The following is a 21,988-nucleotide window of genomic DNA, read 5'->3' as shown; positions in this document are numbered from 1 at the left end:
ATAGACTTTCTCTTGGTTCTCAGCTGGAAAAGTTTTTCAAGAGGGGGACTGCAACTATAAATAGGATGGGCAAACACCCCAAGGGTCCCCCCTCTCCTCTGCCTATCGCATTCTCTGTACCTTAGAAGACAAAAGAAATAGCCATTGGACTTGGGGGGCGGGAGGTTTGTCCTGACTTGAGTTTGGTCAATAATCTTGCTGGAAATGTGGTGAGAATTTTTGCTTGAATCTAATATAGTTTGTTAGGTATTAGTAAATGTTTTATCTTTATTTTTCTAGTAACCATTTCTGAATTTTATGTCTTGTTACTTGTACTCACTTAAAATCCTCTTTGTAGTTAATAAACTTGTTTTATGTAATCCAGTGTGTTTAAATTTAGGTGTCTAGGTAACTCTATTTAGAATAACAAGCTAGTGTGTGTTGTTCCTTTAAAGGAATAATAGACTTAATCTATTTGGGCTATCCAGGAGAGGACTGGGCAATGGAAGACATACATTTCTGGGGAAAGTCTTAGACGGGGAGTGTGGTGGGGGTCACCCTGCAATATAACAAACGGTGTGACTGGCAGACTGCAGTTACACAAACACATCTGGGAGTGAACTGCATGCTGGTGCATGCTTGTGAGCAGTCCAGGTTGGAGGCTATAACAGTAAGGTATTTCAAGGCATCCCAGGTTACAGGCTGGGGTGACACAGCCACCCCCCCAAACCCCCCACTTGTCTGGATTTTACCCCAGTATGTCACAGGGAGGCTTGTGCTTTTTCCACGTCCCCTGTCATTCTGGACCACCCAGTTTCTGATTTCCCCCACTCTGTGCCCTGTTCCTCTCCAGTGCTGGGCTACACCTGAGGTACACATTGGAGGCTGCCACTGACTGAGAGATGTGCTACAAGAAGAATCAGATTGCACTGCTTTTATGTCCCACTCTCCGAGGCTCTCTGATGCTGTCCTGTGTTGTCAATACTTGGAGCAAGTTACTAATGAACTCAAGTTTCCCATCAGTTGTCTTAAATTATTTCTGAACTTCAGAGTCCCCGTTTCTGACATCCTTTCAAAATGTAATAAGGCAGGATAACTCTGGCTCTGTAGAAGTCTAAGAAGCTGTAGCCTGTGTTCAGTAAACTCTGACCCTTAGACTGTGTTCTTTGCTCTTCTTAGCCATTAATCTAGCTGAAAATGTTACTTCTGAGTTTATAATGCAGACCCTTGTTATCTTTCAGAGTAGCAGCCATGTTAGTCTGTATCCGCAAAAAGAAAAGGAGTATGTGTGGCACCTTAGGGACTAACAAATTTATTTGAGCATAAGCTTTCGTGAGCTACAGCTCACTTCATTGGATGCAAGTGAGCTGTAGCTCACGAAAGCTTATGCTCAAATAAATTTGTTAGTCTCTAAGGTGCCACAAGTACTCCTTTCCTTGTTGTCTTTGTAATACAAAAGTCTAACAGACCCAGCATGGGCTTTTCCTTGTAGTCTTGGAAGAAGATTAGTGTCAAGATATGCATGTGCAGATGGCTTATATTTCTAAGAAAATCGTGGTGGGGGGGGCAGAGCAATTGATTACTATTGGTAACTTAATTTACTGAAAACTAAAGAGTCCCAAAGAGAAACCCACTTCAAAAGCTTTGGTTTTTACAAAGGATCCGTTCTAATTCTATTGCAGTGGTCTATGGTTTCAGCCACTCTCTTTGATACATGTGTGTGTGTGAAAGCAGAAGGAAATGATAAAATCTAAGAATTAAAGCATAGGATGAGAAGGGCAGTGAGTAGCATAAAATTGAAAGATGTTCAACTGTAACAAGCATTCCCATAAACCGACCATAGTTCGTTACCTCATTACAGGTTGTCATTGTATTGTTTGTTTGATCTGTTTAATGGATTGGGCTGGGTGGCTAACAGAGGTGGGGGGCTTTATGTTTTTGATCTAGCTACCATTGGTTAGTACAAATTTTTTTTAAAAAAAAAATTTGATTGCATTTGAATTACCAACATTAGAGGAACTTCTAAGCTCACATTACACTTTAAATTTCTTTAATTTATTTTTAAAGTGGAAATTTTGCAAGCTGACGTTTTTGCAGCATGCGTAGTACAATTTGGCTGTCAGCATTGTCTGGCAAACGAAATAACCAAATTATTATTCAGTCATGGGTTTTTAACAGCCGCAAAGCAAGTGGATGTTAACTAAATGATGCAATTTATTCCCTTCCCACTTATTGCCAGCTTGCCTATTACAGAGAGACTGCCAGCTTTAAATAAGTGGTACCCAGATGGTAGTCGCATGACGCCCACTTGGTTACAGAACCTAAGCAGGGAATAACTCGGCAGCCACTACAAGCTGTGGGTCAATTGAGGGGGAATGCCTGTTGCTTCACAGTTTTGCATATGTAAATCTGTTAATGTTATGTCAGTATTGTGCGGTCTAAACACAAGCATTGCCTTTCTCTGGGGCCCAGATGAACTTGGATTACAGCCCAGTTAATGAGGATCTAAGAGAGAAGCTTCAGTTTGAGAATGCTGCTGTAGTTTGCTTCCTCAATGTGAACTCATTGCTTCCTGGATGCTCTCATTTTCTCCACAGCTGAAGTTCTATTCAGGAAGTTCCTCTGATAGGCTGACTCCATAATAGGACAGACACAAGGTTTTATAAGGTTGGGCGAAGAGATTGTATAAGTGTGAGTGCGTGTCTATTTTTAGTGCCTGTGTTGAAGACAATTCATTTGGCCCAGCCTGTCTGCTTCTCTCACACTTTCTTTCTCTGTCTGCCACACTTCTGCACTCTATTTCATCAACTACAGATGTGGCACACAGCCATCTCGGAAAAGTCATGAACTGTGTCATCTGCACAGTTTAACAGCCAACATCTGCCGCGGCAGCCTGATGGAAATGGCATGGAAACAATTTTAGGGAAAGTGCTAAAGTGCTTTCACGTTTTCTTAAGTTTGGCCCGTACAGACAGTTATTTTATATCAGTTGCATCAAGATAACAAATAAAAGAGCTGGTTTCAAATCTGATTATCTTATTATTTTAATAATGTTTGACATGGGAATGTTTTTTATTGTTGATCATTTCTTGTTCTAAAAAGCTTATTACAATGGGTAAAAACAGCAACCAAAAATACCCATAAAGAGGCAAGGGCTGTAATATGCTTAAAGGCTAAAAAGTACCTACAGTGTTGCTTTACCCAAAGAAAATCTTCGTGGAGATATTGTAAATTTAATGTGCCAGATGACAAGAGTTAAGTGTGTGTGTGTTTTTCATGAAACCATTTTGTGAACTATATATTAATGCTGTAATACTGCTCAAAACGTTTTGGATATGTTCCTGCAAAAGCTTACTCCTGTCAGTAGGTCCCATTGGGTGGCTCACATGAGAGGGGAATCTTAAAGGGCTAGCCCTCTGGCTGTATAAATTGTTCTAGAGCATTCTGTGTGAGCATGGTTTATCATCTTACCCTTAATGTATTGTGAGCCGGCGTTTAATATATTGGACTTGGACAACTTTGTGTTCATTCAGTTATAGGACGGTGTCCTATGGCTAGCATGGGTTTGTAAGGTATAAACTTGTGCGTGATTGTATTAAATATTTTAAATAGAAAAAATTGAGGAAAAGTCAGCTGATTTAAAATGTAAACTGTGAACGTCACCATTCTTTTTAGTTTGCTAATTATTTATCATGGTGATACTCCGTGATGGTGGTGTTTTTTAACTCCCCTGAAAGTAAATTTTTTAGCTGATGGAAATATTCCTTCATTTAATATTCTCCAGCTACAATGTTTCAGTGATATTTGCTGGTATGGGTTGTACAGATTAGGTATGTGATGGGCTCCTCACATTTCAAGTCAATAGGTTTTGTTCTCTGGGACCAGATGGAACTCTGCACAGTGTTCTTTATCTCTTATCCTTTGCACCGTAACCTGATCTCCAATATAGCTAGACATCTACCCAAAATTTACAATGTGGAAATAAACTCAGGGTTCAAAAGATGGACCAGCAAGAAAGGAAAGTGTTTTGTTTTTTCATAAAGAACCCAAAAGCGCATTAGGAAACTCCTACAAAAGGTTGAAAAGCTACAGGAATCCTAGCATCCTTATGATCTCTTAGGCTTTGACAATGATTTGTTGAGCATTACAATCTACTTTGAACGGAAATTTCTTAGCAGATTTGAAAAATCTGTAGCAAATTGCTAATATTTTCAAATTAAAGCAAGCTATATGTCAGTTTGTGTACAGTAACTCAGTTCCTTATATTAAGAGTACAATAGATTGCCCTCTTAAAAACTTAATTGAGCAAGCAGAATATTATATTATCAGAAATTTACAAACCCACCCTTTTCAGGACTAGATCCAAATAAGTCTGAGTTATATTAGCTATTTATAATTTTAATATCAATTTAAAAAAACAAAAACCTTTTTGATGACATTGTGTTTTGCTACACTGGTGCCCCAGAGTGAGCTCAGACTTTAAGGTGACAGATTTTAGTGAAAGCCTCAATATTCTTCATTTAGTGACAGTGTAATCCCTTTAGCTCTATGGGACGTTATGTGAGGAAACTTGCATATAATGTTTGGAAGTTGATTAAAGTCCTTTAAAGAAAACCAACGTGACGCAATCTGGTTTTGCTATGAAATGCTCAGAAAAGCTAGCAGACTTGCATTTGCTCTGGAAGAACAAGTGTGTGTGTGTGTGTGTGTGTGTAATATAGTTCAAATTTCAATAACTGGTTTTTGAATGTCCTAGACCATAGCTGTTATGCTGTGTGCGCGGTATTCAAAAATAACGGTAGGAACAAACTGCAACAGATTGTTTAAACAGTCACAATTATTTTGATACACTGGCTCCTGGACCTCTTTCTTCACCACCTCATGGCAGGGTGTCTCCAGTTAGTGTGTCTTAAAAATTAGGCTTGCTTGAAAATATTGATGAATTACAATCCCCGTTTTCCTGGAAATTTAAAAAAACAAACAAAAAAAACCAGTTTGTAATTTTTCTTAAATGAAAACAAGGTACTGTTTTTTTGTTTTTTAACAGGGATCTTTGACTAATGACTAGAAGCGTAGACTGGAACTCAGTAGTTTCTGGTTTGCAACTAATTTCATGCTAGTTCCTTAATAGCTGTGTGACTTTGTCTATAAAAGAAGGATAATTTTTGTTACCGCAACGCCTAGGAGCCCTAGTCATGGGCTGGGCTCCATTGTGCCCAGTGCTATGCAAACACAGAACAAAAATATGGTTCCTGCGTTATACCTCCGTAATGGTGTGTTAGAGCACGTAAGTTGTGTTTCTCAAGTGCTTTGGCTGAACTTCTGTAGAAGAATAAAGTGTTAATATTTTTATTGATCACTGCCCTTGTTTTCTGTTCAGGAAACAGATATTTTTCTCTCTCGCCTTCCCTCAAACTGAAACATCTTTAGTGATATTAGCACAGCTTTGGAGATACGAGTACTTAACTTGGCTTTATCCTGCACTGGCTATTGCCTCAATGAAGGAACATGTCTGCATGCCTATTGAAAGATTCCCTAGCTTCCTTCACTCCTCCCCTCCCTGCATCCCTCCTTGTACAATCACCACCAATGGCAGATATAAGAATAAAATAGTTGTGTTTGGAGAATGTTCTGTATCAGATCGTAAGTGGGTTTTGTTTTTTGTTTTTAAATTTAGGTCAAATCTTGTGCTTAAACTACATGAGTAACTCTTTAGTCTTTAAAAAAACAAAACAACCAAAAAAACCCCCAAAACAAGACCATATAGACTCTGTCTGGTGGTGGACCGGTAAAAATGCATATATCACAGAGAATCTATAATAACATCTCTGTATTGGGTACAGAACTCAAAACAGATGTAAACCTTTATGTGGCAAGGTGAGCAGGACTTGCTCATCAAATGGGGGCAGAGTCCCAGAAAAGAGGAGAGTGCTTAAAAATTCTTTTAGCCTTTCATCTTTTTGTAATGGTGCCTGTCCCTTCACAACAGGAACCTGTAGTACTGGTGCGTACTCGGAGTATAACATGATCAAAGGAGCTTGAAAGGTCCTCTCCTAAGTAGAGGGAGACTCAAGGTATGTCTGTACTGCCTGCCGGATCGGCGGGCAGCAATCGATCCAGCAAGGGTCGATTTTATCGCGTTTAGTCTAGACGTGATAAATTGACCCCCGAGCACTCTCCCGTCGACTCCTGTACTCCAGCGCCACGAGAGGCTCAGGCAGAGTTGATGGGGGAATGGCAGCAGTCGACTCACCGTATTGAAGACACCGCAGTGAGTAGGTCTAAGTATGTTGACGTTGGCTACAAGAAAAGGAGTACTTGTGGCACCTTAGAGAGACTAACAACTTTAGTTGAACATAAGCTTTTGTGAGCTACAGCTCACTTCATCGGATGCATGCAGTGGAAAATACAGTGGGGAGATTTTATATACACAGAGAACATGAAACAATGGGTGTTACCATCACTCTCGTTACAGTGTGTATGGTAACACCCATTGTTTCATGTTCTCTGTGTATATAAATCTCCCCACTGTATTTTCCACTGCATGCATCCGATGAAGTGACCTGTAGCTCACAAAAGCTTATGTTCAACTAAATTTGTTAGTCTCTCTAAGGTGCCACAAGTACTCCTTTTCTTTTTGCGGATACAGACTAACACACCTGCTACTCTGAAACCTGACTTTAGCTACGTTATTAACGTAGCTGAAGTTTCTTAACTTAGATCGATTTTCCCCCCACCATGTACACCAGGCCTTAGTGAGCTTTTCTGTGAGGAGATTAAACCATAAGTCTACTTCCTGTTTGAGGAGAAAATGAAATTGGGAGCTTAAATCAGGGGTAGGAGGAAGAGGATTTCTCTATTATGACCAAGATTTCAAAGATAACTAGTAATTTTGGATACTCATCTTAAGATATTGTAAGAGGGGCCTGATTTTCAGAAAGTGTTAAAATTCCTGATTTTCAGTGTCACAAGTTTGGCTTGCTGTTTGGATGCTGCTCAAAATCACTAGTCATATCTGAATACCTTGGCTTTTATTCTTTACACTGATAGAACATTTGGCCTTCATAATGATTAGTCCATCTACCCAGCCTCCTGTGGTGTACTATAAATAGTACTCCTATCTTAAAAACCATGAAGCTGAGTCACACAGATGTTAAGTGACTTGCCAAAGGCCACAGAAGGGAAAATCCGTGTCAGAACTGGGAACAGAATTTCAGAATTCCCATCTCCTCATCCCATTCTTATGCAAGATCAAAGGTAGCAAATTGTGTTGGCGTACTGTCTGGTCTGCCAATCTTTTACACAGTAAATGATAGCTTAACAATTCTGTATGTGAGAGCAGCTTCTGTTAGTGGCTGGAGTACAGCAGGTTTACAACACTGCACTCATATATATTTTTACAGCCTCATGTAACTCCTCAAGCAACTCTTTGAGAAATTGAGACTTCAGCAAGAAAAAGAGTTTCAAAATACTTCAGTAGGCTTTGGGACTGTTAATCTGTAGACTCCCAGTTGCAAGGATAGATAAGGTTTTTACCATGCTTCTATAGCTCTTGCTTTATGGGCCATGATAACAAGAACTACTAGGAATAACATCTCAACGTTATAGACGAGAGTGTGGTCGAATGGCTTTAGGCACTGGGCTGAGTTCTGTTCCCAGCTCTGCTACTGATCTGCTGTATGACCTTTGGCAAGTCTCTTCATATTTCTGTGCCTCTGTTTCCCGCTCCTACTCTTTTTGTCTTTCTAAGTCTCGACCTCAAAGGGACAATCTCTGACATTGTTTATCACCTCAGATCCTGAGGCGGGTGCCTTATTGGAGGGAGGAGAAGAGGGTGTACTTGCTTTATTCCCCAGATAGAGGGCCTCCTGGTACAGGCAAAGAGAGCCATAGGAAGTCTATAGAGTGCTCATAACTGAGACAAGGGGCTTGTCTATACAGCAAGTTGGTGTGCTGCAAGCCAGTTGTAAATCTACAGCACATCAGCAGCTTGCCGGGCATTAAAGCGTCTTGTGGACATTGCTACAGAGCGGTGAAAGGTCTGCAGGGTGGCTTACTGCAGTGGTTCTCAACCGGGGTATGTGTACCCCTGGGGGTATGCAGAGGTCTTCTAGGGGGTTCATCAGCTCATCTAAATATTTTGCATAGTTTTACAACAGGCTACAGAAAAAGCACTAGTGAAGTCAGTACAAACTACAATTTCATACAGACAATGACTTGTTTAGACTGCTCAAAATACTGTACACTGTAATGTAAGTACAAAATTTATATTCCTGTTGATTTATTTTATAATTTATATGGTAAAAATAAGAAAGTAAGCATTTTTTCAGTAATAGTGTGCTGTGACACTTTTGTATTTTTATGTCCTAATTTTGTAAGCAAGTAGTTTATAAGTGAGGTGAAACTGGGGGGCATGCAAGACCAATCAGACTCCTGAAAGGGGTACAGAAGTCTGGAAAGGTTCAGAGCACCTGGCTTACTGTACTACTGCTGGACTCCGGGACTTTCCCTGTGCTGTAGCAGCATCCACATGCCAAGTCAGTGCGCCGCATGCTGGGGCATGATAGCCTCTCACACCTTGGCTTGGTGCCCACTAGTTTTCTGTGTAGACAAGTGTAAAGTCTAGACTTGCTAGCTATCTGCAAGATTAGGGAACTCACTTGGTGACTAATGCTCCATTTAACTAAACAATCCGAAGCCTTACCCATTCATTCTGAGTAATCGTGGTGGCATCCTAGCCCTCAGACCTCTCTCATTTGTGGTCTTTAGTCTTGTCCCGTTTTTTAGAATCCACACGGCTAGAACACTGAAAGGACCTATGGGAAGGAATGAAACATGGGTATGTTTCACAGTTGTTGTTGGGTTGTTTTTTTTGTTTTTTGTTGACATCTTTGTCTCTGCACAGATTAAAGCTAGATTATTCCAGAAACAGCCCCAAACAAACCCAAAGGTCTATCATCAGGAATATTTATTTTAAGGGATTGTCCTGCAATCCTAAACTACCATATCTTCCCAGAACCACTCTGCCCTCTCCCCAGTTGCTAGAAACCTTCCGACTTCACCGTGTCCTCCTCTGCGATGCAGCCAGGCCTTCTCGAAGCATTGGCACTCTGAAAGAAGAAAATGTGTGGGCAGCATGAAATAAATATAACGCTATCAAAATAGCAAACAGGGGCTAGAAGACTGATTGATTCATTTTCACCTTTACTTAAACCTTCCCTTTTTAAAGTTTAAACAAACCTCCTGTTGGATTTCTAGCTATCTGCATCAGATTGTTGCAGAATCCAAGAAATATGCTTCAGCATTTGGGTCCTGTCTGTCCTGGAGTACACTGGCCCTTGCATATAATCCAGCAATATATTTAAAACTGGAGCATATGTATTGTCACTGAGCTATAGATCTAATGATGAACTGAACATGGCTTCAGGCAATTTACCCATCCAGGAAGATGCCCCAGCAATTGCTTTTGGGATTGCAGTTGGAGATACTGCTGATACTCTGATTGCAAGTAATCTGGTAGTCAGTTGGACAGCAGGAACATATTGGACCAAGTGAAGGGAACAGCCATGTGCCCAGTCGGCAGCATGCACCTAGAGGTGGGAAGCAAAATCAGCAGCAGGAAAATACTTTTTTAAAAGAGATGGATCTGCAGGCTGGAAGAGCATTCTCCATAACTCTCCCTGCTAGTCCCATTGCACTTTCCAGCTGAAGAAAGTTTAGGCCCTTGGGGGTGGAAGGAGCCCTTTTCCTTTCTGGCTAGAACCTGAGATCGAAGGAAAGCCCTACTTTTCCCTCCATTGGACTGGCAGAGAACCATATCCCTTTCCAAAAAATTCCCCTCCCTGCCCCCCCCCGCAACACACACACACAATTTTTATATTTATTTTTCCTGTTTGGGCAAATAATTGGGGAATGCACCATCCCATCCTGAATTGAAAACCCCTTGTGTGGCTTCGGTTTCCTGTTTGAATAGCTGCCATGGTGACAATCCCAGGCCAGTATTTTGCATCCTCCCTATGGGGTTAATTGACAAAAATGTTTGTGTGTTGGAAAGCGTTCTGGTGTTTTGGGTTCTATAGTCTATCAAAAACACACACTGAAGATGATGTCTTTGTCTCCTGTCATTGGAAGCTGATACCTTGATTTAGCCCAGGGTTAAATATTTTCTTCTGTCATTGAATCTGAATGTAGCACCAAGGTCCTTCTTGAAATCCCTGATCAAATCACAACCTCTATGTTTATTTTTTATTTTTTCCACTACTGGCCATTTGCTTAGCTTTCAGAGTAAGGCATCAGCATGTTTTCTTTTGTATCAGGCCATGTCTTGCTCTTCTCATCCAGGATAGTTGATATTTAGGACAGAGACTAGATAGCTGTGGCAGGTTTTCTGGAGTTGCAGAGCTATCCTGCTAATTCATGCTGGAAGTCAGATCAGATAGGTCTCATTAACTGATCCAAAAGTACAAAAGGGTTTGTGTGTGTCAGAACCAGAAGGAAGTGAAACAAGAGTTCTTGCAAGCAAAAGCCATAGAAATGGCCTGCTCGCAAGCCGGCCAAATTTTATGTTTAAGTCCATCTTCTTAAAATGAAGTATAAAGAAGAACCCCACAATTTGAGTTTTGTACCCAAACCCTGTGTGTATGGGCGCATGCTCTCCTGGCCTATTTACATAATGATCAAGTGAGCTAATATTTAAACCTTCCCCTTTTTAGAGTCCTAGATTCTGATGATGATCAGATGACAAGTAGAGTATTCAGAGGGAATTGTGCAGCTCTCGTTTTTCCAGTCCCTAGAGACTTCCTCCCACTGGCCTAGGAGGTGGAAATCTCAAATGTGACTTCTGCAGTTAGTTTCCCATGAGGCAGGCGCAAAATCCCACCACCCGCTTCCTTGTCTCCTCCCACCCCTTAAACACATTAAATAAACAATTACATAAGCAAACAGCTATAGTGTAAATGCAAGAGTTCATACCAATTATTTGAAATCAAAATGACTCTTACGTTCATGCAAGTAGATACATGTGCACAAAATATCTTTTGGCTTCACCCTAACACTCTTTTAAAAATAGACTTAAAGGAAGAAAGGACCTGGAAACCGTTGTAAAAGAAACCCATAAAAGCTGTCAAATACCAGCTAATTGTTGAACATTTCATTTTTGGGCATAATACAGCTTTGATCTGAGATCTGCTTCATTAAGAAGTTGTTTTCATATAACATAGGAGCTACTTTTTTGGCTAGTTGAATATAAAAGTAATGAGGACTTCTATCATGAGTGTCCAGTAGAAACTCTAAAGTTGCCCCAGGCAGCTTGTGTACTTCCCTGTACCAAAGTGGAAGGCGCGTTCTGCGGGGAGGTGATTGGAAGCTGTGCAGCAGAAAACTCATCCTCATCCTGCTGACTCAAAGTTTATAAAAAAAAAAACAAAAAAACCTCCTCATCCCCCCCCCACCCCTGCCTGTTGCATCTGAGACTGGAGCACAGAAAAGGTGGGACATGGTTCAGGAGTATCTGTTGGCATAAGAGGATGGGGTAAATGAGAAGCAGCGTTGTTTTTGTAGGCCTGCCGTCAGACTTCCTATCTTAAGGGAGTCTGCTCCAATTTACATGTGACTTTAAAAATAGAATTTTCAAACCTTTCTTTGTCTTCCATACTTCAGCTTATGAAAAATCTTTCCAGTGTCTGAGGACTGACTGACTTCCAAGGCTTTTTAGCTAGTAATAGGGGCTTTTAAGTAAATCCAGTAAGACAGGTATTCAAGATGTGGCTTTATTTTGAGTCACTCTCTTTTCTGGACTTTTTTTCCTTCAATGGCTAATAGCTCATTACACCAGGTTAGTGGAAACTTTCCCTAAATACAGATCTAACTTCTCCTAGATGACTTGGCTTCTATTTTATAATAAAACAAATTTTTCAGTTATTTGAAAATGTCTAGCTCTTTCCATTATGAAGATGCACCTTTCCCTTAAGAATGCTACAAGGGTGGGACGTCTGCACTCAGAAATACGGTAATGGTGGCAAAGCTTACCTGAGGACCCCTCGTGGCTCATTAGTGGAGTGTTCACTCCCCACCCCCCCACTCCAACTAGTCTCTTAAGTTCCAACATTAAACCCCCTTAAAGGTTTTCGGGTAATAATGTCCCTTCTTAATTTGTTGGTAGAGCCAGTGAGCGATAGCTTTGTCCACTGTCGACTTAGGATGCTAAAAAACCCCACACTGAGCCAAAGTCGTTTAACATAAATCTTGTCCTTTTAGTCTCATCTTACCCCCCCACCCCTTCTAATATAACCATGAAGATTGTTTTCTTTCCATCTGTTCCTGAAATAGAACGGTCCTGCTTAACTAGATCATATCAGGGATTTTATCTACTCCAGCCACTTCCTTTTAATTTCCCAATTTCCTTTTCCTTGTAGCAATCCCAATGTGATTGCTTATCACGAGCTAAGAGGATGGATGGGTGGGTGGCTCCCTTTTTGAATGATTCTGCAACTGTTAAACAAATCTCCTGGAAGGTAACAACAGTTGTGAAGTGTCCCTGGTGAACCTGCAGGTACCTTTGCAAAGCCCTGTCTGTTAGTAGCCGAAGTCCAGACTTGAAGTTGAGACTCCTGCTTTGGTACCACAGGCTGGGCTAAGACCTTGTTGTCTGCTAAAAAAAAAAGGAGTGTGTGTTCTCTTAGGTTAACTATTGCGCATGAGTTATCCTGAAGTACAAACCCAGTGAGGTGAACTGGGTAAACTAGATGAGGCCCAACCTCAGGAGGGGGTATATGGCTGATCTTGATGAATTTATGGCTTGGTAAAACTGAAGTGACTTGTCTCCACTCTTTTTTTAACCTCAGGATAGCTTGTACATGTCAGTTCTACCCTGAGGTAGAAAGCCATGGCTTTTTTAGCAGTGAAGACAAGGCCCAAGTGATTATATCTTCCTCACTTCAGCTGTGCATTGTGCGCCCTCTCGGGGAGGGTTAAAAGGGTTGGGGAGGAAGGCCCAATTCACCACTTGAATATTAGATGATAATTAGAATTTAGGCAATCTGTTAGGAAATATGAGGCATGAGAAAATTTATGTGAATTCAGTTTAAAAATGACAATGGATCGGCTTTTCAAATGGACATGCACACACAAAAGTAAATGTACACCTGACTTAGGGCTGGTCTATACACAGTTTACACACAGATCTAGTTAAAATCGGTCCATCCCTACTGTCAAAGCAATTACCAAGACAAACTATAAAGTTGTGAACATTCTGCATCCACGGTTGAGGGTTGTAAAGCTACATTGTTGAAGAGATATAGAGCACAAATACCTTGATGTTTATGTGAATTGGTACAAGCACATAACTATCTGTGCGTGTAAAACCTGACTGGTGTGCACACATTTAATATTTAGCCCAGTTTTTTTTCTGTGTAGATTTCCTAAAGTTTGTTGGTTATTGTCAGTGTATTCTTGTCTAACTGCCTGCCCTAAACTACTGTGTTGCTGTATGCTACTTTAAAATAATATTCCTTGTTCCACCCCAGAGGCAGCTGCATTTTCGTGGTGAGCAAAGCAGTACCTTACTTAAGGATGTTGTGCTGCTTGCTTCATGCCTATTAAATGCTTTCAGAGCCCTGGCTGAAAGGCAGTATAGAAGACCAGAGTACTACAAATCAAAGAGCTGGGTACAGGGAAAAGCTAGGTATCAAGATGGTTTTCAGGTAGGCTAGTTAACTGATTGATTAATTCTTGACAAATAAAGATGAGCCCTTGCTGGAACCAAACCCCACACTGCTGTACTATGGAGACGTCTCAATTCTATTGCTCGGATCCCTCTCTATTTATATACACTTGTGGGGTCTCTGAGAACATAGAACTGTCTAGGACACTGGGAGTGCAACTCTGTGGAACAAACACACGCATGGAGATGGCCACAGCAGAATGGTCAGAGAGCAAGTGCATCAGGGATGGAGCTGAAGCTAACAATTTCAGTAGGAGAAACCAGAGTTGAGAATATTTCAACTTTAATGTTAATTTTAAAAAAAATGGTGAAGTTGAGCATTCTTACTTGTCTGTCACACGCACAAAGGATGTGACACAAACTAACAAAAGCCAGTAAATCCATACTCACAGCCACCATATCCTCCTTAGCACATGCTATTATGACTCTCCCATACAGTCTAAGGTAGAACATTAATCTTTGAAATTCTCAGTGCCTTTGTTTGTTTGTATTAGTTTTGAGACTTTGGTGTTTGGATTTTTTTTTTTTTTGTCTACAAAAAGCATAGACAACTGTTCATGAGAAAAGTAAGGAAAGTGTGTGTGTGTGTGTGTGTGTTGCAGCCTTGTAACTTTTCATGACAACTGTGCCAGCCCAAGGATAAACTCTCTACTTGCCAGCCCATTATCATGATGGGTATAATTGATGTTTTTAATAGCGTCAAATTATTTTCCCTGTCAAAACCAACAAAATTGCCCTGTGTCAGTTGGCAAGTAGAACTCCACATTGTACACAAGTTACCCAGAACCATTCCTCTCTGTGTTGTACAAATTCTTATCTACATGCCTCTAGACTTCACTCCGTATAGTCCAAGGAGCAGGCACCATAATATCTTTTGGCGGCTTTTGTTGCAACCATGTTGAGTACTTCTGTTCAATGTAAATCTCTCCGTTTCTGTCTAATCTCCATTGGATCTGTTTCCTGCTAAATGGGTCGACATAGTACCTCCAGCGTGAACTGTATGGTTGGTTGAATAAATGTGAAGCGTTCCATCAATTTTTCTCTGAAACTGTGTTGTGTGTTCAAGTATATTTTACACTACTGGCTGACAGTTTTGTTGTAAATATGTACCACTGTTAAGTTGGACAGTGCATTATTTACCCAATATTATAACATATCATAACTGTTCCTAGGTATCTGATAATTTCCCACTCAAAATCAGGCAAGCCAAAATGGGCATTTAGCCATTTAGTAGATTTTGGCCTGGTGGACTGTAGTGACTCGGACGTTGATAGTATCTTACGTGGTATATCCAGAGGTTAAAGAACCTCATGAAAGTCATTTTGGAAAGAAATGGAGGGCTAAATCTTGTAGGCTATCCTTCTTCAATTCCAGTGAGAGTTTTACTTGGGTGAGGACTGAATAAGAATTGTAGAATATGACGCATAGCACATGCTGCTTCCTGCACAACATCTCTGGGATCTGACCTTTCCTTCTACCAAAACTTCTTTAAACCTGATTGCCATACTCAAGATGCAAGACAAAATCTCCTCTCTAGCCTTGATCCTATGCCTTCAGCCTCTGCTCACTTCACCCCCTTGCCAAGGGCCATTTAAAATTTTGCTGCTAATATAGTTATCCTGTCTCGTCACCACTTCTAAGTCCCTCCATTGACTCCTTCACTGAATCTTACACAAACGGTTTGTCTTTATCTCAGATCAAGCTAACTTGAGACGGGCTTTATCTGTCTTATCTTATCTCCAGATTCGATGCCCACTTTCGCTGCCAGCCTTGATTGTCCACAGCTCTGACAAGCACTTTCATGCTCTTCCCTTTACGCTTGTTGCGGGGGGAAAAGTTCTCAATCAAGATTCGTAAAGCCACCCACTTTATCCTCCTCAGAACTCACCTCTGCGGTAATGCATACAGGAAACTACAGCCTGATAAAAGCTAGGCAAGTTGTGATTACTACTCCTGACTGGCTGACAACTGCATACATCCCCTTTATTTTGACCTCTCATCTTATTACATCTTGTTACATCTTATTTTTTACATTGTAAGCTCTTTGGGGCAGGGACTGTAACTTGCTGTGTTTTACAATACCTAGCATAGTCTCTCTCACTCATACTTGTTTGGCCCCTAGCACTGTAGTATCTGAACACCTCATGATCTTTAATGTATTTACTGTCACAACACCCTGCATGGTAGGGAAGTCCTATTTATCCCCATTTTACAGATGGAGAACTGAGGCATCAAGCCCTTCCACCTGTGCATCTCACAGTGTCAGTCACTCACCGGTGGCAGCCTCTAGGAACAATCGCAATAAAAATAAAACTAAAAAGCCTATGACCACCCGATCTTCCTTTCCTCATATGCTGGTATGCAGTAATTAGGGAGAAGTGGAGAACACAAATCCTTCTGACTTAATTTTACTTATATAATTACGGTACTAGTCAGATATCATGGTCCTGATACGAACACATCAATAACTACTGTTTTTACGCAAATATTTCTTGATGGATGTGGATTCAAGGCCTTAAGAATTTCAGTATTAACCCCCTACCCCAACTGTTCTGGATTACCAAGAGCACCAAAAATGCACCTTAAATCGGGGGGCAAGAGAAGCAGTTTAATTTTTGTTATGGAGCAACTTTTAAAATGGCCTCTGAATGGTCATGCATAATTCTGCACATATGCAGTTCTGTAATCATTTCTGAGGTATTCTCTTTGTGGGGGGCGGGGGAGAAAGGTGTGCTAATGCAAATAATTAATAGGTTCCCCCATTGTCTTGAACTGAACTTGCTCTGGGGAAGCCAAATCTTTTAACTTACCTTGCTACTTCATGTGAAAACTACCAACTGCTTTCTCTTCACTGTGATTTGACCTTGATAGTGTTAACTCCACATTAAGTACACACTTTTTTCCCCCCACTGAAAACACAACTTATGTTTGTGTAAATTTGCTGAGTACCAACTATTAGTTGGTTATGATAAAGGTAGGTAGATGTTAATCAATCAAAAATTCTGAGGGGTGTGTGTATGGGACAAGGGAACTGGCTGTTGGACATGTAAAGGTTAGAAATGAAGTTGAGACCATCTTTGAAAAGTGGCCACGATCATCATTTTTTTTGTTTTATCCTAGTGCCAAATGAATTCCTGTTACCTTGTCCCCAAGTTCATAAAATAATATACCAAAAACCGGTTCTACTTTGATAGTTTTCTGCCCCCTCTTCCAATTTCTGACAAGAAACTCCCACTTGCAATCAGCCACCTCTGCCATACTTTTCATACCTTTTTGTACTCTTGATAAAATAATGAATGACTTTAAATGCCAGAGCAGATTCCCCCCACATTCATCTCAGGGTATGTGTGTGTTTGTGTGAGAAACTGGCTCAGCTAAGACAACGGATGGCAAGTCAAAATCCAGAGTGGAGGGTGAGGGGGGGGGGGTGTGTGTGTGTGTGTGTGTGTGTTTAAAATTAGGGGTTTCTTAATGGGCCTGTGGACATAACCTTTGCTGTACTGATGTCCTGTGTGTACAATGATATATGGCAAATGTTTTATTTGTTTACTGTTTGACAGATTAGGGCAGATGTACCTGATTATAACATTAAAAACATAGATCTGATAAAAATCTGTGTCTATTGTCTGGTAGAAGCCTTTACTCCCCTTTTTAACCCTATCTGCAGTCAGAGAGAAATACAATTTTCATTCAACATTGATGTTTGCCTTTCATCCCAGAGCTAATTTTTCCCCCCTGCAGCAGTTTTGGTGAAATTATGTATTACTTGTGATAATTCATTTTAAAAATTCCTCAGCTGTGTGGTGTACTTTCATGAAAATTCATTTAGATAAAATTAGATATTATTGTTTAATGAGGTGGCATTTCAATTTAGACCTTGCATCATGCATATACCAAGAGTTTTTTATGGAATGGTTAGGTTCATTTGAGTAATAAAGGCTGAATCATGGGGGCTTTAATTCTTAATCGCTGTAAGGATTGTTATCTGTAGGATGTGAGCTGTCTTAGTGGTATTCAATCAAGTGTCCACTTAGCCGTGACCAGAAGTAATTGCTCCCAAGTGGGTTGCACAATGACCTGTTAATACTTGCTTTGACCCTGTGACCTTGTCTGGCCTATTGTTTAGGATTTTATAGCAAGCAAGTCTGCATTTTTGTGGGGTCAAGTAGATATCTGAGGTCAAACATTTTCTGATTACTACATAGTGTACACTGTAAGTCTACCAGATGCTGTTGCATAGCAATAGTCATTGCTTTATAGTGAAACATGAAGGGTTTGAAAATTTGTCTTCCTGACTGCATGTAAACAGTTTAATATTTTACTGAAAGAAGTTCATCCTGTAAATTAGGTATGAATAATACATTTGTAATTACTACTCATGCCTTTAAACACTTGTCTTAATTGGCTTGGGTATTTTTTTTAATGTATTTGCATTGTCAGGGAAGTTAATTTTAACTTGCATAGATAGATAGATGGTAAGTTGTATAGACCAAGAACATTCATTACCTGTATTCTCTTGAGAACTTGGGTCAGTTTTACTAGGTCACTTTAAAGTGGGAAACTCTTTAATTTTTGTTTTAGGCAGTTCTACATATCTGTCCCAGTTTTGATTTGATTAACCCACTTGCTGATGGTCTTTTAACCTTCACGTAGTCCTGTATTTATTCATAATATTTAGCACGTTCATGACTGTGCCGGTGGTGGTGGTGTATCATATTTGTAGGTGAACGATATTTTTCTGTGTGGTGAAATAGCCAGATTGTAAAAATGAAGCCTTGATATTGTTTGTATGTACTACTCCCTCTTTTCATGTTGTGTTTACTAAACTCACTAGTCAAAACACTTTTTATTCACGTTCTAGCCTTGTAGGTCATCTTTGCTCTAAAAAAAGAAAAAGAAAAAAGAAAATGCTGACCTCTCTCTGCAGTGCATCATACTGGAAATATTTTGGTTTCAGTTCTTTAAGCAGGCCTGTGATGGTGATGCAAAAAGCATTTGGATTGATATATTTTTAAGCAAACAAAGCTAATATACTTCTGGGAGAGGCCGACTATAGTAAACTGAGTAAGCAAGAGATGAGTGATACAGAAAAAAATATATAGCATACATGGGAAAAATGAAGTGACTCTTTCCACTGCAAGAACATTTTAAGATTTCTTTTTTTGAAGTATGATCTGCATCAGTTGTGGACTCCCTTTTTTTTTGCCCCAGATGCCTCCCCCCCCCCAGGCCAAGGAGTTTGGGAATCCTCATCAGACATCCATTCCCCACAGAAGATTGTGTGGGATACTGAATGTTGGAGCTTGGTGAGGCCCTCAGATGGACTGCCCAGGGGAAAACTCCATGGTAGTTCTTGACTTCAGTAGCCCTGTGGAGTCATACAAGGACTGTGATCCCTTCCCCTGTGGCAGACCACCTCTGAAATCTACTTACCTAAAAACTTGGACCTCCTCACCTTACAGAGAAACACCTCTTTGCCGGTGGTCATGGAGATAGATCATCCCTGGATGCTTTCTCAGTCTTGGTGGATTGATGGCATGCACTCATTGCAAACCCACCCCCATGCATACTGGCAGACCCACGCCCTTCTGAGGAATCTTTTGTCCAAGAGACCCTCTCAGCCCAAGAAACTCCAGGAAGTCTGGGTTGCCTCTCTTTCAGGAATTCCACATCTTCCTGTGCACCATGTGAAAAGAATATATCCTTTCCTGAGCATAATCTCTCCTTCCTCTATGGAAATCTTAAATTCATAAAGGGGGGGGATGTGAGTGGGTGGAAAGGTATTTTTTTCTCCCCCTGCCCCCCCCCCCCCCGCCCAATCCACCCCAAGCAATGGCTATAAAGATCTAATCAACCTGGATTGTTCCCCTTTGTGGACTGAGAAATGCATTACCCCAGAAGTCCAAAGGGATTCTTTTTAAAATGAAGCAGGAGAAAGGAGCTTCCCTCTTCTCATGTTGAGCTGCGAGAAAACTATCCTGGACTCGGGGTGGATGCATCTGGAATATAAAAGGTCTATTAGTGGATCTTCATCCAAACTAACTCCGGTGCAGTGGAACAAAGCAGGTAAGATGTCAGCAGTCTTTAAGATGCGCCCTCCTTTTCTGGCAATTAGTCAGGATAGTGATGTATCCCATTAAGATCCAATTTTAGTAGATGGCCTGGGAGCTCTGAAGGATTTTGTAAAATGGGTTTTGAGGTCAGTATCACTGGCAGTGTGCTGCCTTGACTTTGGCAGATGCAGCACGCCTAGCCCCTCCTCCAGGTCTGCTTGGTACTCCATTCCAAGAATGACTTTGACTCTGAAAGAGAGATTCCATAGAGACCCTTAGATCTAGCTCATCAGTTCAGCTGTTCCCAATTCCTCCAAGATTGGGAGTCCGGGGGTCAAAATTCAGGCTTTAACTGAGCTATCCTTTTGCTCACCCCCCCCCCCCCCCAGAAACGTCCTCTGGAAGAGTTATTACGTAGTCTGGATGTCAGTCTGGCTATCCAGCCTGTTTATTGGGCAGCAGAAGTTGGATGTTCTGTTATCTCATGGGGAACACACAAATGAGTATTTAATGCTTCCAAACCTCCTGTTTTACAGTGGTTAAAAGCCATTTCCAATGTCTTCCAACAATATTCCTCCTCAAGGATAACATGGCATGTCTCAATGGCACAGGGATATGGATCATACCATGTCCTGGATGGAGAAAGAACTCCAGAGCTGCATTTAAAACACCCTCTGGTCTTCTAAGTTTCAGGAGATCAATGTACAGTCCTTGGAAGATGCAACTTTTGGCCACAGGATCCTTCAGTCTGCTCTTGATCTAACTTAATCAAAGAAGAAAAAATTGTTTATAATTAAAGCATTGAAGCCTATTGCTTTTATTATTTTTCTGAATTGAGTTCTCTTTATTACTGGCAATTACTTGCTACTCTTGAATTCCTTCATTGCTGAAGTCAGTGGATGGATCATAAGAAAGGGGAACTCCTTATTTCGTGCTAGTAATGTTAATTTCTCATAATAGTACCTACCATCCATTCTTAAGGGCAGTCTGTCCCTCTTTAAGTGGTGTTCTTCTGGCAAGGAGGATTTATCCATGATCTCCTTACGCTACACCCATTGCCACGGTATCCAAGTGCCTTGAAGACCTGGGCCTGCAAGGTATTGCTGAAACTCCCATTCAAGTACATGAGAATTGAGGGCACTCGGCAACATTCAGAAGCGCTTGGCGCCTTACAGGATTGAGCTGTCTTTTTACCATGAGATGTAGTTATGCAAATTATGACCTTTAAATGCATTTTGTATTTGGATTCAAGTTACTAACACGTTCTTTCCAAATTATGTTTTCCAGTATAATTCTGCTTTGGATACGTCTCTTTCTATTGATGCTGCAGTGTAGTGTCTTTCCAGCAGAGGGAATGCAGGAGTTGTTAAGCCAGAAAAACAGCCCCCGTGTTCAGGATTGTGATGGGCAGGATACCAGTCAGTGAAGAGTCCATATAGGTGGATTTAATTTCTTTGAAGGGTCTGAACCATGTAACTGGATGACAGATTCCTCATTAACTAGATGGATTAGAATGTGTATCATGGCTGATGTCTACCTCGAGTAATACTTTTAAAAGCTCATTCCACTGGCGATATTGGATGCATCTTGGGTGGAGGAGAGAAATTGGCTTCTGCAGTGGATATTTGCAGAAAGTCACACTTCCACCATATGTTAGCAGAAGTCTCTTTGGATGTGGATTTTGGATGGCATTCTCAGTGTTGCTGTAATCTAGTTTGTCCTTTACCCACCACTAGTTCTGAATCATATCAGCTACTGGGAATCTTCCCTGTCTTTCCTGTAGGACAGTAGGAAGGCTTTGCTTGCTCAGCTGCTTTCCACTTTTCATTTGCATCTCACTGAAAAAATAAGAGCTAGAGACCTGAAGGCACAATATCATGTTGGGGGAGGCATGGTAGTTGTGTTCAAACCCTAAACTTCTGCCCAGTTTGTCACAAAAAAGGGCAGGTACTGTAAATCTCACCAGTCTGGATTGGTACATCTTCTGTGTGACAAACCATTCTGTAGGAAGGGAACTGTCCCTTTAATTTTTAATAACTTTGCAGTGAAATTTTATTAGGTAATAATCTGGTTTTTAAGTGGATAGAAGATGAGATTAAGGCCCAAGTAAATTTTGTTTTCTCCAGCAGCGGGGGGTGCCCTCTGGAGACACTGTTGCCTTAAAAAGCACAAAACGCCCCTTCTTAATGCTATACATTTTCAAAAAAGAATGTTTGCAGCATTATATCAGTGTGTA

General features: G+C 40.8%; 1 protein-coding gene across 35 annotated transcripts in view; it reads left to right on the top strand.

Moving 5' to 3' along the window:
- Positions 1-21,988, top strand: part of FOXP1 (forkhead box P1) — a 499,998-nt gene that overhangs the window by 26,397 nt on the left and 451,613 nt on the right. The window contains exon 1 of one of the 35 annotated variants that reach the window (XM_043551447.1): positions 8,049-8,231. The exons of the other annotated variants lie outside the window; for them this stretch is intronic. The gene's annotated coding sequence lies outside the window, so the exon portion shown is untranslated. Of the gene's footprint in view, positions 1-8,048; positions 8,232-21,988 lie in introns of those variants that run through there. 35 annotated transcript variants of the gene reach the window in all.

The sequence above is a fragment of the Chelonia mydas genome, chromosome 7 (genome assembly GCF_015237465.2).
Source record: "Chelonia mydas isolate rCheMyd1 chromosome 7, rCheMyd1.pri.v2, whole genome shotgun sequence".
Lineage (NCBI taxonomy): Eukaryota > Metazoa > Chordata > Testudines > Cheloniidae > Chelonia > Chelonia mydas.
This window is presented reverse-complemented; position numbering and strand designations above follow the sequence as displayed.